The sequence below is a fragment of the Canis aureus genome, chromosome X (assembly GCF_053574225.1).
Source record: "Canis aureus isolate CA01 chromosome X, VMU_Caureus_v.1.0, whole genome shotgun sequence".
Lineage (NCBI taxonomy): Eukaryota > Metazoa > Chordata > Mammalia > Carnivora > Canidae > Canis > Canis aureus.
The window spans coordinates 13,751,609-13,768,693 of record NC_135649.1 but is presented as its reverse complement, the minus strand read 5'-3'; the positions used below and the strand labels follow the sequence as shown (position 1 = coordinate 13,768,693).

Below are 17,085 nucleotides of genomic sequence, written 5' to 3'. Positions count from 1 at the left end.
TCTCAGTGCAGAGCTGGACATTGGGCTCTATCTCACCACCCTGAGATTGTGACCTGAACCGAAATCAAGATTTGGCTGCTTAACTGACTGAACTACCCAGGCACCCTGTTTGTATATTTTGTATATTAACCCCTTATTGAGTATGTCATTTATAAATATCTTTTTCCATATGGCAGGTTGCCTTTTCATTTCACTGATAGCTTCTTTGCTGTGTGTGTTCACTATTTTAAAAACTGGAAACATCAATAAAAAATATTGCTCAGAAACACACCACCCAGAGATAGTCAAATTAGCATTTAAGGTGAATATCCATCCTGGTTTTGAGAAATCAAAAAATATATATTAAATATATTTAATTGTATTTATTTAAGAGAGAGGGAGAGAGCATAAGCATGAGCAGAGGGAGGGGCAGAGGGAGAAGCAGACTTCCCAGTGAGCAAGGAGCCCAATGTGCGGCTCGATCCCAGGATCATGACCTGAGCCGAAGGCAGACGCTTAACCACCTGAGACACCCAGATGCCTCTCTATATATTTTTAATACAACTGATACCCTAGAAGGTTGAAATTTAAGAATAGTTTTCCCTTAACATCATTCAGCACATAGACTTTTGAAGATGAAAGGAATTAGGAAGAGAAAACTGAGATCCAGGGATTGGAAATGATTTGCTCAAGGCAGGGCAGAGCCAGACTGTAGACTTCTGCTGCGGAGTCTAGACAGATTTTTTGCTCTCTCTTCATTGTGCTGTCCATCATTGGAGGTCAGTTAACTTTGGGATTTAATTGAATATCTTTTTCCTTAAAATATCTTTCTCTTTTCCTGTCAAGTATGCTTAAGAGAAATTTGCTGGAAATTAGGGGGAGAGGGAATTTGGTTAACACACTGTTTAAGCCCTAATATCATCTGTTCATTCAAAACAGCTTTTGAGAATCTGGTTAGTTAGATTTTTTTTTTCTGGCTCACTTTTTTTTTCCCCTCAGAAATGTGGATTGGAAGGTCAGACATAGTGCTAGTGAGTGAAATAGGCTTAATTGCTTTATAACATGCTTTTAATTTAATGTTCAACAAAGGCCAGTTACCCTACACGCAAATCAATAAACAAGCAACCAAGCTGATTCTCAGGCAACGAAAAACACTGCTCCTGGCCTGGTTTCCTAAGCACAGTCTAATGCAATTTGAGATAACCTTGAAGCTTTACACAAGTCTTATTGAAATAGCTATTTTGAAATAGTTTGGAGCGGCCTGTAAGTGATTTCAGGTAGTTTATAAATTGTGTCAGACATCTCAAAGTGCCTTTCCAAATTCTGACCGTGTTTAGCAAGAGTTGAAGATCAAGCTCAGAAATACGTGGGTGGGTAATAACAAAGACGGTGGGAAGGACTAAAACTGTGTGGTTTAAGGGGCACCTGGAAGGCTTTCTTGTCCAAAAAGCTCTTCCTCATCATATGTCAAGTGCCTGAAATTCTTTCATTATCGGCTCGAGCCATGCGACTAAGCAACTGCTTTAGTGGGGATTAGTTATGGGAGCCTAGGTGAGGAGACCCAGAGGGGGCACAATGGCTGTGAAGGGCAGGTGGCTTCAGTAGGTGGTCCCCTCAGGTTCTTTCCAGCCTTGTGGAGACAAAGGTGTAGTGGCTTTTGTCTAAAGTTTATTTTCCTTCTAAATACAGTTTGCTTCTAAAACAGATGACATCTTTCTTTCCAGTGGAGGTTCACTTTGTTTAACACGCAGTTCTCACATACTATGTAAAAATGTGATGCTTGTAACTCACATTGTTCAAATGTACTGCTCCACAAGTCCAGTTTTGGATTTAAGTTTGCTTAAAGTGAGAACTATCTTAAAATTTAAAAAATGAATGCATTTTAGTTAAAGAGAATATTCTTATCCCCATCTGAATGACATATATTTCAAAACTTTTATTATTATTATTTTTAAAGATTTTATTTATTTATGCATGAGAGACACAGAGAGAGGGAGAGAGAGGCAGAGACACAGGCAGAGGGAGAAGCAGGCTCCATGCAAGAAGCCTGACGTGGGACTCGATCCTGGGACTCCAGGATTACACCCTGGGCCGAAGGCAGGTGCCAAACCACTGAGAAACCGAGGGATTCCCTATTTCAAAAGTTTTAAATTGTCCTCCTAAATCCTTAAAGCATCAGAACAAAATCTATCCTTACAGCAGTGATAACAGCTGTGTCCTAAGACTCACCTTCAATAGTGAGAAAGTAGTGTCACCATCCAAAGCATTAGGATGTGACCTGTACTCTGTTATAACTGCATTTTAATAATGTACATCCTTCCATATCTGTCTTCACTCAACTTTTTTTTAAAGATTTTGTTTTCTCATGAGAGACAGAGAGAGAGGGGCAGAGACACAGGCAGAGGGAGAAGCAGGCTCCCCACAGAGAGCCTGATGAGGGACTTGATCCCAGGACCCCAGGTTCACAACCTGAGCTAAAGGCAGATGCTCAACTACTGACCCACCCAGGTGCCCCTCTTCACCCAACTTTGATGTTTCCTTACATTGTGAAGGCATGGATTTTAAATGATGCATTAAAAAATGGAATCCTATGGCAACTTTGCAATACATTTGCAATTTTTCTCCATTTACGAAAATAATATTTTATGTATTTCAGTAAACTTTCATGTTGACTATGCAGAAAAAGTCACATATACATATCCTTATATATGTTAGACTTTTTATTTTAAAATTATTTCATTGCTGTGTAAAAAATAATAAAGCAAGAACAAAATTAAAAAAATAATGAGTTGGGGTGCCTGGGTGGCTCAGTTGGTTAAGCATCTGCCTTTGGCTCAGTCGTGGACCCGGGGTCCTGGGATGGAGCCCCTCATTAGGCTCTTTGCTCAGCGGGGAGCCTGCTTCTCTCTTTCCCTCTGCCTGCCACTCTCTGCTTGTGGTCTCTCTCTCTCTGTGTGTGTCAAATAGATGAATAAAATCTTTTTAAAAAAGAGAAAAAAAGGAATGCCTGGGTGGCTCAGTTCTTTGAGCATCTGCCTTTGGTTCAGGGTGTGATCCCGGGGTCCTGGGATTGAGTCCCACAGGAGCCTGCTTCTTCCTCTGCCTGTGTCTCTGCCTCTCTCTCTGTCTCTCATGAATAAAGAAATAAAATCTTTTTTTTTAAAATTTTTACCTATTTATTCATGAGAGACACAGAGAGAGACAGAGAAGCAGAGACACAGGCAGAGGGAGAAGCAGGCTCCATGCAGGGAGCCCAATGTGGGACTCGATCCCGGGACTCCAGGACCATGCCCTGGGCCAAAGGCAGGTGTTAAACCGCTGAGCCACCCAGGGCTCCCCAATAAATAAAATCTTTTAAAAGAGAGAGAGAGATAAAAGGGGCACCAGGGTGGCTCAGTTGGTTGAGCGTCTGCTTTTGGCTCAAGTCGTGGTCCAGGGGTCCTGGGATGGAGCCTGACTTTGGGCTCTCTCCTCGACAGAAAGCCTGCTTTTCTCTCTCCCTTCTCCTGCCAGTCCCCCTGCTTGTGCTCATGCTCTCTCTCTCTCTCTCTCTCTCTCTCAAATAAGTAGGTAAAATCTTTAAAAAAGAGAGAAAAAATATAATGAGTTACAATCTAAATATGTTCATAATGTCTGATAGTGCAGATTTAAACTAATAATGAAGATAGGCAGAATGAACTACTTTAAGAAAATGAATATAAGAATAGTGAATGTGCCAGTAAGGTGCTTGTGGTAGTTGAAATTATGCCGTTTGTAGACCATTAACCAAGATGCTGTGTTAGAACAGTGACATTGTGGGTTCTGTTTCCCCTCTGCTTTCTGAGTTTTCTTTTAATGCTGTTAGAACTTTTTTTTTAAAGATTTTATTTATTCATGAGAAACAGAGAGAGAGAGAGAGGCAGAGAAACAGACAGAGGGAGAAGCAGAGGGAGAAGCAGGCTCCATGCAGGGAGCCCGATGTAGGACTTGATCCCGAGTCTCCAGGATCAGGCCCTGGGCCGAAGGCAGCGCTAAACCGCTGAGCCACCCAGGCTGGCCCTGTTAAAACATTTTTGTCAGTAGCTATACTTGTATGTATGTATGTATATCCTACTTTGATTAATAAGGATACAATGATATTGTTTCTGCAAATTATAATTTTAAAAAATTGTCAGCAGGGAGACATTATGATGCAGTTGAATGAGGACTAGTTTGAGAAATCTGGGGACCTAGATTTTAATCCCAGCTCTGCTACCATGGTCAAGTGATATCCCCATTCTGTGCCTCAGTTTCTCCATGGATAAAATGAAGAGGATGGGCAAGATGGTCTTCAAGGTCTCTTTTTCAGCCCTCAGTTCTTTTTTCTGTACACGTATTTATTTTTATTTTTTTGAAGATTTTATTTATTTATTCATAGAGACACACACACAGAGAGAGAGAGAGGCAGAGACACAGGCAGAGGGAGTGTTGTGCCCAAGATTGCGAATCCGAGAAACCACCGAGGAGCCGACACCGATGCAAACACACGAGGGTTTATTTACAAGCTCGAGCTTGGGTCCAAGTGTACCTGACACAGCGGAGCAGGGACTTGGACCCCGAGAGGCGTAGCAGCTTTATAGGGGCCAGTGGCCCATGGGATACACAGAAAGTTGCACAGTCATGTTGGTCCACACGCAGGTGGCCGATTGAATTACATTTTACCCTATAGTATCCATTTGAGCTGGCCTATTATTTGGTCAGAATTGGCGGCAGTTTTGGCGGGCACAAAGCAGGGTTACATTGTTATGAGCTGATTTCCGATTAGGGGATTAGGGTGTGCCCAGCGGCTCGACTAGGGTAGGGCAGCGCCTTAAGCAATAAGCAGGTCATGTGGGGGTCATACAGGAGGTGGCAGGTGTAGCACAAAATGGAATCAGTCCTGCTCTGCTTGTCCAGGGGTAGGGGATTTTTGTTAAATTTCCTGGGTCCCACAGGAGAAGCAGGCTCCATGCAGGGAGCCCGACGTGGGACTCGATTCCGGGTCTCTAGGATCACACCCCGGGCTGCAAGCAGCGTTCAACCACTGAGCCACCGGGGCTGCCCTCTGTACATGTATTTAATGATCACTCAAAATACTTAAGATTTTAAAAGGTCAATATAAGTTTAAAGACTGTCTCTACCAGAATTTTTTTAAGATTTTTAATTTATTTATTCATGAGAGACACACAGAGACAGAGAGGCAGAGACATAGGCAGAAGGAGAAGCAGGTTCCCTGCGGGGAGCCTGATGCAAGACTCGATCCTAGGACCCCAGGATCATGCCCTGAGCAGACATTCGACTGCTGAGCCACCCAGGCGTCCCTACCAGACTTTTTGTTTGTTTGAGTTGGAGCAGGAAACTTAATGCCATCTTTCTTACAGCTAATGCAGCCATGCCAGAGCAGCTCTGACAATAGGCAAATACCATAGTGGAAAGAAACAATTGGTTAGGGCCTTCTGTTTATTGCACATACCCACTGAAAATGTAACACTGCAGAAACAGACCAGCAAAGAGGGCAAAGGGGACCCATGTGTAAACATCAGCAAGCATTTGCTCATAGAAGAAGAGGGACGTGGGACTGGGCGTGTGACTAGATAAATTCCACATAAAAGCTGCCTTCTTTGTCAGTAGTATGAAAGGTGTGGGCTTTCAGCCCCAGTGCTGACACTGAGAAACTTATCTGGGTTTAACTGCTGGGAGAAGGTAGATAGAAACCTTTCATTTACGGATAATAATATATTTTTTAAAGATTTATTTATTTATTTATCTGAGGGAGAGAGAAAGAGCAAGCATAAGCAGGAGGAAGGACAGAGGGAGAGGGAGAAGCAGACTCCCCACTCAGCAGGGAGCCTGATGTGGGTCTTGATACTAGAACCCCGGGATCATGACCTGAGCTGAAGGCAGATGCTTCATTGACTGAGACACCCAGGTGCCCCTAAGGATAATAATATTAAAGTTGGTTCTCTGTAGTCAAATTCTAAAATTTAGGTGGATGGGCACCTGTGTGGCTCAGTTGGTTAAGCATCTGACTCTTGATTTTGGCTCAGGTCATGATCCCTGAGTTGTGGCATGGAGCCCCATGTTGGGCTTCACACCTAGTGTGGAACCTGCTTAAGATTCTCTTTCTTTCTTTCCCTCTGCCCCTCACTCCCCTCACATGCATGCTCTCTCTCTAAAAGAAATTAAGTTAAAAAAATAAATAAAATTCAGGTGGAAAAAAATGACAAAGTGTGCTATAAACTGAGTATGGTAATCACATTTGAACTCCTTTCATCGATGAAGAAAGGGTTTATATTTGACTTTTTAAAATTCTAAGTGCCTTTAAACAGATGGGGTCAATTGTTTTTAACTTTCTATTTTGATATAATTTCAAACTTAAAGAAGGGTTGTGATAATAGTAAAAGAACCCCTCTGTATCCTTTTCCAAGGTTTTCCAGTTATATACATCTTCCCCCTGTGTTAATCCAGATCCTCTGAAAAGCAGATGTTAATGAAGGATTAAATGTGCAAGAATTTTATTAAGGGAAATGCCTGTATGAAAGGAAATAAGGAAGGATCTTGGAAAGTCTGAGAGTGTCATCAGACTGCAATGCAATTCTGACTCTGGATGGAGACTAGGAGAAAAATTTGAGTCAAAATTATAGATTACTGTCTGAGCTGAGAAATTCCCTCCCTTTAGGGAGTCTTTGAGCCAAAGTCAGTTGACAAAGGAGTTCTGCTCACTTGGTCCCACTAAGTCATCATTGATAGTGGCCAGTGGGAGGTGTGGCCTTGGTACAACAACCTCCCATGGATTAAAAGTATAGCCGCTGAGGCCCTTAGTTAATTATGTTCCCTGTAGTAGGACGTCTGTGAGGTACACTCCTTTATTTTTTTGTTTTTTATTTTTATTTTTTGTATATTTTTTATTAGAGTTCGATTTGCCAACATATAGCATAACACCCAGTGCTCATCCCATCAAGTGCCCCCCTCAGTGCCTGTCACCCTGTCACCCTATCCCCCTGCCCAACTCCCCTTCCACTACCCCTTGTTTGTTTCCCAGGGTTAGGAGTCTCTCATGCTTTGTCACCCTCTCTGATTTTTCCCACTCATTTTCTCTCCTTTCCCCTATAATCCCTTTCACTATTTTTTATATTCCCCATATGAGTGAAACCATGTAATGATTGTCCTTCTCTGATTGACTTATTTCACTCAGCATAATACCCTCCGGTTCCATTCACATCGAAGCAAATGGTGGGTATTTGTCATTTCTGATGGCTGAGGAATATTCCATTGCATATATAGACCACATCTTCCTTATCCATTCATCTTTCGATGGACACCGAGGCTCCTTCCAAAGCTTGGCTTTTGTGGACATTGCTGCTATAAACATTGGGGTGCAGGTGTCCTGCCATTTCACTGCATCTGTATCTTTGGGGTAAATCTCCAGCAGTGCAATTGCTGGGTCGTAGGGCAGATCTATTTTTAACTCTTTGAGGAACCTCCACACAGTTTTCCAGAGTGGCTGCACCAGTTCACATTCCCACCAACAGTGTATGAGGGTTCCCTTTTCTCCACATCCTCTCCAACATTTGTTGTTTCCTGCCTTGTTAATTTTCCCCATTCTCACTGGTGTGAGGTGGTATCTCATGGTGCTGTTGATTTGTATTTCCCTGATGGCAAGTGATGCGGAGCATTCTCTCATGTGCTTGTTAACCATGTCTATGTCTTCTTTGGTGAAATTTCTTTTCATGTCTTTTGCCCATTTCATACTGTGTCCTTAAAATAAGCTAGAAAATACAAAATATTATTAAGAAAATCATGAGAAGGGAAAATACATTTATAGTACTGCACTATATTGACGTTGTATGTTTATGTTTTGTGTTTACAATATGAATCATATGTCAGTACCTACATCAGTATTGGCTATTTTTTTAAAGATTTATTTATTCAAAAGAGAGAGAGAGACTATGTGTGGGCAAGTGGGGGGAGGGGCAAAGAGAGGAGAGAAGCAGACTCCCGGCTGAGCACAGAGCCTGAGACCATGACTTGAGCCGAAATCGAGTGGGATACCCAACTGACTGAGTCACTCAGGCACCCCAATATTGTCTTATATGATGCAAAACACTGTAGATATTATATATATTAGTAACACTGCACATTCAAAATGAAAAGATAATATGAAAAAGAAATTTGTATTTTTTTAAAGATTTTATTTATTTATTTATTCATGAGAGACACACAGAGAGAGAGGCAGAGACACAGGCAGAGGGAGAAGCAAGCTCCATGTAGGGAGTCTGATGTGGGACTCGATCCTGGGTCTCCAGGATCATGCCCTGGGCTGAAGGCGGCGCTAAACCGCTGAGCCACCTGGGCTGCCCAGAAATTTGTATTTTTTTTACTGGTATAATTATTCATTCATCAACAATGAAGCAGCAGCAGTATTATTGCTTTCTGGTAGCCTAATGTAATTGGTACAGTTGCTTCATGGCAGCCTAGCCTATACATTAATGAGTGAATCATTATAAAATTTTTATGACAAATAAAAATGACCATTATAGTCATAGTCATAATATAGTAGTGGAAACACTGTTACATTTTAAAATAAAGCCACTTTGGTAGTTTTTTCGATTATGAGACATATTGTACAGTAATATAATTCTTTGAAAGCAAAGTTACAAAACAATAAGCAAAATAACATTAATTTTCTGTTAAATATGACTCACCTTATGCCTATGTAAGGATACATACAGGTCTTGCACATGATATTCCACATGATGAAAACTGCCATGCAGTTATTAGATTTTTCATATGAAGACACACAAATACAACAGATAAGTTTATTAACTATACAGCCTGATGATTATTTACTATTCGTTCAGTGGAAATGAATCATTATAAAGGTCTTCATCCTTGTCATCTTCATGTTAAGAAGGCTGAAGAAAGTAGAAAGAGGAGGGGTTGGTCTTGCTAGCTCAGGAGTGGCAGAGGTGGAGGTAGAAGGGGAGGCAGGATAGGCAATCATTTGGTGTAACTTTATGGAAGTATATTGTGATTTCTTTTTTTTTAAGATTTCATTTATTCATGAGAGACACACAGAAAGAGGCAGAGACACGGGCAGAGGGAGAAGCAGGCTTCTGCGGGGGAACCCAATGTGGGACTCAATCCCAGGATCCCGGGATCACACCCTGAGCCAAAGGCAGATGCTCAACCACTGAGCCACCCAGGTGTCCCTTTTTTCTGTTTTTTAAAAAAAGCCTGATGCAGGGCTTGATCCCAGGACCCCGAGATCATGACCTGAGCTGAAGGTAGATGCTTAATCAACTGAGCCACCCAGACACCCCATCCTTCCAGACTTTCATGGTGTTCTCTCTATTGGGGTTCTCTTCCATACAATTGAAAATCCTTTTCACAGAGTACTATGTATAATGAGCCTTAAAGATCTGTACAAACCCCTGGTCTAGAGGCTGAATTAAAGACATTGTGTTTGGGGGCAAGTAGGCAACTTCGATGCCTTTGGTGTTGAAATCATGGGGTTTTCTGAGTGGTCAGAAGCATCGTCCAATATCAAAAGAACTTTAAAAGGAGTCCCTTACTGGCAGGGTACTTCCTAACTTGAGGGACAAAGCATCAGTGGAACCAATCCAGAAAAGGGGTTCTCATTGTCCAGCCCTTCTTGTTGTACAACAAAAAGATTGGCAGCTAGTGTGTATCTTTTCCCTTCAAGGCTTGGGGGTTAGCAGCTTTATAGATAAGGGCTGTCCTGATCATAAACCTGATTGTGTTTAAACAAAACAGTAGAGTTAGTCTGTCCCTTCCTGCTTTAAATCCCATTGCTTGATTCTCTTTCTTACTAATAAATGTCCTTTGTGTCATTTTTTTTCCAAAACAGAACACATTACTCTGCATTTAAAACCAGGTCAGGAAGCTATCGTTTCTCCTCAATGATGTTCTTAAAGGTGTCTGGGAACGTGTGCTGCCTCTTGGCTGGAGACACCGATTCTCCTGTTATCTTCACACTTTTTAAGCCAAACCTCTTTCTAAAATTATCAAACCATCCTTTGCTGGCATTAAATTCTCCAGCTTTAGATCCTCCACTTTCCTTTTGCTTTAAGTTGTCCTAATGACTGTTTTTTCTTGAATCCTATTAGAGTCTATAGGTATGCCTTTCTTGTAACAATCCTGCACCCACATAAAAGCTATATATTCTTTTTTTAAATAAAGATTTTATTTTTAAGCAACCTCTGCACTCAGTGTGGGGCTTCTTCTAACCCTGAGATCAAGAGTCACATGCTCTACCAACGGAGCCAGCCAGACGCCCCAAAAGCTGCAATTTTTTTTTTAAAGTGGGCCATTTTACCTATTATGTATGTATGAGCTTTTTTTAAAATTTTTATTTATTTATGATAGTCACACAGAGAGAGAGAGAGAGAGGCAGAGACACAGGCAGAGGGAGAAGCAGGCTCCATGCACCGGGAGCCCGACGTGGGACTCGATCCTGGGTCTCCAGGATCACGCCCTGGGCCAAAGGCAGGCGCCAAACCGCTGCGCCACCCAGGGATCCCAAAAGCTGCATTTTTGACACAAATTAAAAAGTTATTTCAGAAGAAGTGCAAAATTTTCATGCCTGTTGTCATAGCTGCAGTGATGACTTCACAAATTTCCTTTACTTGCTTCCTTTTTTTTTTTTTTTTTTACAGTCGTCCTTATGCTAGATTCATTTATGTTGAAATGGCGGGCCATGGCAGCGGCAGACCTCAATTTATGGTATGTATCAAGCAATTAAACTTTTTCTTGTTATGTCATGACTTTTCTCTGCTTCTAGCAGCACTAGTGGCATTTTGTATGGGTCCCATGGTGTTATTTAAGGTTTATGGTATTGTACTAAACATGATGGAAAATACATGAGAACTGTGAAAGATCACTTAATTTTTTAAGATTTCATTTATCTATGAGAGAGAGAGAGAGAGAGAGAGAACAGGTACACACCAGTGTGGGGGAGGGGCAGAGGGAGAAGCAGACTTCCTGCTGAGTGGGGAGCGCCATTCAGGCTGATCCCAGGACCCCGGGATCACAACCATTGCCAAAGGCAGTTACTTAACTGATTGAGCCACCCAGGTGCCCCAAGAGATCACTTTTTACTGCTATATACAATTTACTGGAAAGACAAATTGCTCATGTAGAGATAATTAGTGTCACATGGCATTTTAAGCATACACTCAAAACATTTAAGGTCGGGATCCCTGGGTGGCGCAGCGGTTTAGCGCCTGCCTTTGGCCCAGGGCGTGATCCTAGAGACCCAGGATCGAGTCCCACGTCGGGCTCCTGGTGCATGGAGCCTGCTTCTGTCTCTGCCTCTCTCTCTCTGTGTGACTATCATAAATAAATAAAGATTAAAAAAAAACATTTGAGGTCACCACAATAGCAACAGGAGGTGACTATGAAATTGTTACAGTAGTACAGCATGTAGTACTGTGAATTTTTTTAAAGATTTTATTTATTTATTCATGAGACAGACAGACAGACACACACACACACACACACACACACACACACACACAGAGGCAGAGACACAGGCAGAGGGAAAAGCAGACTCCAAGCAGGGAGCCTGATGCAGGACTCGATCCTGGGTCTCCAGGATCACGCCCTGGGCCGAAGGCAGGCGCCAAACTGCTGAGCCACCCAGGCTGCCCAGTACTGTGAATTTTATGCAGTTACAATTTAATACTGCTTCTTAATAAACATAGTGTTACATTTGTTTCAGGTGTACAATATAACGATTCAACATTTCTATACATTACTCACTGTTCAATAAGTATACTTTTAATCACCTATATCTGTTTCACTCTTCCCCCACCTTTCTTAATTTTTTCTGCGAGTTTCTTCAAATTGACACAAATCTCCAGAAAAATTTTCGGTATATTTATTGAAAAGAAATTCATGTGTAAGTGGACCCATGCGGTTCAAACCCTTGTTATTCAAGAATCAACTGTATTCTCTATGCTATACATTACATTCCCATGATTTATTTATTTTTTATCTGGAAGTTTGTACCTCTTGATGTCCTTCACTTATTTTGCCCACCCCCAGCCCCCTCCCCACTCTGGTAGTCAACAGTTTCTTTCGTCTGAGTCTGCTTCTGTTTTGTTTTGTTTACTTGTTTCTTTTATTTATTAGATTCCATATGTAAGTGAAATCATACAGTATTTGTCTTTCTTTGACTTACTTAGCATAATATTCTCTAGGTCCATATCCATGTTGTCACAAATGGCAAGATTTCATTCTTTATTGGAGGTGTGTAATATTCCAGTGTGTGTGTGTGTGTGTGTGTGTGTGTGTCCCACATCTACTTTATCCATTCATCTATTGATAGAGACTTAGGTTGTTTCCATAGCTTGGTTATTGTTAATGATGCTGCAGTGAACACAGAGGTGCATATATCTCTTCATATTGGTGTTTTTGTTTTCTTCAGATAGATACCCAGAAGTGGAATTGCCAGATCATATGATAGTTATTTTTTAACTATTTGAGGAAGCTCCATACTGTTTTTTTAAAAAATATTTTATTTATTTATTCATGAGAGACATACAGAGAGAGGGAGAGGCAGAGACACAGGCAGTGGGAGAAGCAGGCCCCATGCTGGGAGCTCGACGTGGGACTCCATCCCGGGTCCCCAGGATCATGTCCTGGGCTGAAGGCGGTGCTAAACCGCTGAGCCACCTGGGCTGCCCTCCATACTGTTTTTCATAGTGGCTGCATCACTTTATATTCCCACCAACAGTGTGGGAGCGTTGCCTTTTCTCCACATTTTTGTCAACACTAGTTATTTTTTCTATTTTTGATAACAGCCAATCTGACAGGTGTGAGGTGATAGCTCATTGTGGTTTTGATTTGCGTTTCTCTGGTGATTAGTGATACTGAGCATCTTTTCATGTGCCTGCTGGCCATCTGTATATCTTCTTGGAAAAATGTCTATTCATGTCCTCTGCCCATTTTTAATTGGATTGTTCTTTTGATATTAAGCTGTTTAAGTTCTTTATATATTTTATATATGAACCTCTTATTGGATGTGTGACTTGCAAATACGCTTTCCCATTCAGTAGGTTGTGTTTTCATTTCATTGATGGTTTCTTTTGCTGTGGAGAAGCTTTTTAGTTTAACGTAATCCCATTTATTTTAGCTTTTGTTACCCTTGCCTGAGGAGACTGGTCCAAAAAATATTGTTGAGACTGATGTCAAAGAGCTCACTGCCTTTGTTTTCTTTCAGGAGTTTTATAGTGTCAGGTCTTACATTCAAATCTTTAGTCTATTTTAGTTTATTATTTTTTTTACATGGTATAAGATAGTGGTCCAGTTTCATTCTTCTGCATGTACTGTCCGATATTCCCAACACCATTTATTGAAGAGGCAGCCTTTCTTCCATTGTATATTCTTGCCTTCTTTGTCATAGATTAATTGACCATATATGCTTGGGTTTTTTCTGGGCTCTCTATTCTATTCCGTTGATTTATGTGTCTGTTTTACATTATTTCATAAAGTGAGAGAGAGTCAAAGCAAAAAAAAAGTAAAACGGTAACATCCAGTTAATTAGGTGGTATGATTATAGGTGGCTATTTTTCCATTTGCAGCATTTTTCTGTATGTCTGAAATATAATTAATTTGTAAATGTAACGTCTATAAAATGTTTCTAAACTGGAATACTGGAATACATTATACAAATGTTAGACTATTACTATTATTAATATAAATACTGCCATTATTCAGGCAGTATATGGACATACCTTGATGTAATAAGTCAGGAGACAGCCAAGGTGTAATGCAAGTACATAGTTCTAATGTTCTAATTTCCAGTCAGCTATTTCTTTAATCACATGTGGATAATGAAGGGTGATTGAGCAAAAAATAAAATGGTCCCAACCTGGAAAATTTCACTTAATGCTGGAAGTAGCAATGGAGAAAACTTGAAGATCAAACAAACACCAATACAATTTTCCATCCTTAAAGTCTGGCTCAGCTCTCTCCTCCTCTATGAGCCCTTTGCTGACCACCCTTCATCCCAGTCAGAATATGCTTTCCTATACTCTTGCAGCATTTCATCACATTACCTTTTTGTGAGTTCATCTCCCCCACTGGACTATGAAACTGAAAGCAAGAATATTTCTATTTCACCTCTTATATCCCCTGCTGAGAAGATCCTTCCTCACCCATATTTTAAGCCTCAGGTCAGGTATCTCCCCTTGTTGAGGAAGTATTTCCTGGCTCACCTAATTTAGGTTAATCCTCCTCCTCTGTGTTCCCATATAACCTTATGCTGACTTCTGCCTCAGTGTGTATTACACTGAATTATTATCCCATGTTTATCTTTCTCTCCATGGAGACTCTGAGCTCCTTGAGGTTAGGAACTGTGTCCTCAAGTGTCCAGCAAAGGGATTGGCCCTTTCAATAATGGCATATTGAACTGTATTTAGTTAAATAAAGAAAATATACTAATAATGCAATTAAAAGTCTTAATCTATACATATGTAGCAGATGCTATGGCTGGGTTAGAGTTGAGATATAGCTGATGTGTGGAGTTGAGTTCTAAGTGTCATTATTAATCTGGTTCTGAGTATTGAAGCACCTTTAAAAAAAACCTTGTAACCCAGCGGAGGGTTTATACAGAAGTGACACTTTTCCAAATTATAATTAACAGAGGAGAGTAACAATTTTGTAATGCTGGTTTGTTTTTGTCCATTTTTCTCAAGCCCTATCTGATGAGCTGTTTAGCAGCAAGAATACACTAGCCGGTTAAGGTAAATATCTATTCCTGTTAGCTTTGGAATAATATTAACTAATATTTATTAAGTACTCAATAAGTTCAAAGGAAGATAAATATTTAGATATTCATATTTCATCCTTCCCAAAGTATCTCCCAAGTACTATTATTACTTCATGTTAAAAATGAGGAAACTGAGACCAGGGATTAAGTAACCTGCTCAAGTTACTCAACACTTAAATTTGAGTAAAGCTGATTACAGAATCAATATTCTGAAACATCTCTCCCATACTGCACTTTCTTTTTTGGGTGCCTGCCTTGCTAGGTCAATGGAGCATGTGGCTCTTGATCTTGGGGTTGTGAGTTTGAGCCCCATGTTGAGTGTAGAGATGACTTTAAAATAAAACCTTCAGGGAAGCTCCTGTAGCTCAGCAGTTTAGCACCACCATCAGCCCAGGGCCTGATCCTGGAGACCCAGGATCGAGTCCCGCGTTGGGCTCCCTGCATGGAGCCTACTTCTCCCTCTGCCTGTGTCTCTGCCTCTCTCTCTCTCTCTGTGTGTGTCTCTCATGAATAAATAAATAAAATCTTAAAAAAATAAAACCTTCAGAAAATACTGTACTTTCTTTTTTAGATGTGTGGTCAACAGACTCTAAGATGGCCCCCAGTGATCCCTGTCCAGGTAGTCACTCCCCTTGTGTGTGGGCTGGCTTAAGTGACTTATTTCTAACCAATAGAAAATGACACAGTGATGAGATATTACTTTTGTGATTAGGGTACAAGAGATTGTAACCTCTGTCTTTCTAGCTGACTCTACGTTTCTGGCTTTGATGAAGCAAGTTGCCATGTTGAGGAGTCCAAGGAACTTAAAATGGCTTCTCGCCAATAGCCTAGCTTGAAACTGGGTTCTCAGTCCCACAGACAATGATAAAGAAATGAATCTTGCTAACACTCATGAGTTTGGAGCAGATCTTTTTCTAGTTATCCTTCAGAAGGGAACCTAAGCCCAGATCAACACCTTCATTGCAGCTTTGTGTGAAACTCTGAGGCAGAGGACCCGGTTAAGCAGTACCTACCCTGACCTACAAAAATGGTGAGATAATAAATGGATGTTGTTTAAAGCTGTGAAATTATGAAAAATTTTAATGCAACAACAGATAATTGATATGGCCATTAAAAATACCAGTAAAATTGGGGCACCTGGGTGGTTCAGTCAGTTAAGCATCTGCCTTTGGCTCAGAGTCCAGGGATCTAGCCTTGAGTCAGGCTCCCTGCTCAATGGGGAGCCTGCTTCTCCCTCTCCCTCTGCCCTGCTCCCCGACCCTGCTCATGCTCTCTCTCTCAAATAAATAAAATCTTTAAAAAAAACTAGTAAAAAATACTAGTAAAACTAAGTTATATGATAAATATCGCACTTACATGAATTTACTATGTTATGCACTGCTTTAGGTGCCTTACATGTATTAATTCACTTAATCCTCCCTACTATGCGGTAATGTAGGTACTGTTACTACCTCCATTTTTTTTAAAGACAGAGAAAGAGGTTGGGAGAGGGGCAAAGGAAGAGGGAGAGAGAGTCTTAAGCAGGCTCCATGCCCAGCATGGAGGCTGACGTGAGGCTCAGTCTCACGACCCTGAGATCATAACCTGAACCAAAATCAAGAATCAGATGCTTAACTGACTGAGCCACCCAGGCACCCACTACCTCCATTTTCTAGGTGAGAAAACAGGAGGTACTGAGGTTTTTAGTAACTTGCTCACACGTTTATAAAATGGCAGAACTTGGATGTTCATCCAGGCATTCTGGCTCTGAGAATCACACACCTCAACCACTCTGCTATATTGATTCCAATGTCATACTTTCTGAAAAAGATGCATGAGAGAACTTGGCTGCTAAACCTTAATTAGAAATGTTATTCATGAACATGTATTTTGGAAGCATAATGTCTTAAAAACAGATATCATAAGGAAATCTATTTTTATCTGTCACACTTTTAACAAGTAAGGTCTTCCCAAAGGTAACCAGGGAGTATGAAGAGATTGGTATCTAAATGTACGAATCTTTGAACAAACTCTTGGATATGTTATCTCTTCTAATCTAACTCAATGCTCTCAACTAAGAATGATAGGCTCTACTGCAGTTTACTCCTGAAATTCATATTATACTGGAGATAAAAATGGAAATAATTTACATATTAGAATCTTGGTGTTTCATATTTAGTGCTGGTAGTTGGGAGAAGAGGGGAGGCATTTGTATTCCAAACAAAACACTGAGGTTGAAAACAGGATAAAAGAGAGAAACATTAGCTTGGCCCTGGGAAAGTTATACATTATCTCCGACATCTTTCCTAGTATAAATATCTTTATACTAAAAA

At 40.8% G+C, this 17,085-nt stretch overlaps 1 long non-coding RNA gene across 4 annotated transcripts in view; it reads left to right on the top strand.

Moving 5' to 3' along the window:
- Window positions 1-17,085, top strand: part of LOC144308471 (uncharacterized) — a 349,376-nt gene that overhangs the window by 56,252 nt on the left and 276,039 nt on the right. For all 4 annotated transcript variants that reach the window (XR_013374941.1, XR_013374939.1, XR_013374940.1 and 1 more), the window contains exon 2: window positions 10,656-10,722. This is a non-coding gene — a long non-coding RNA (uncharacterized LOC144308471). The remainder of the gene's footprint in view (window positions 1-10,655; window positions 10,723-17,085) is intronic.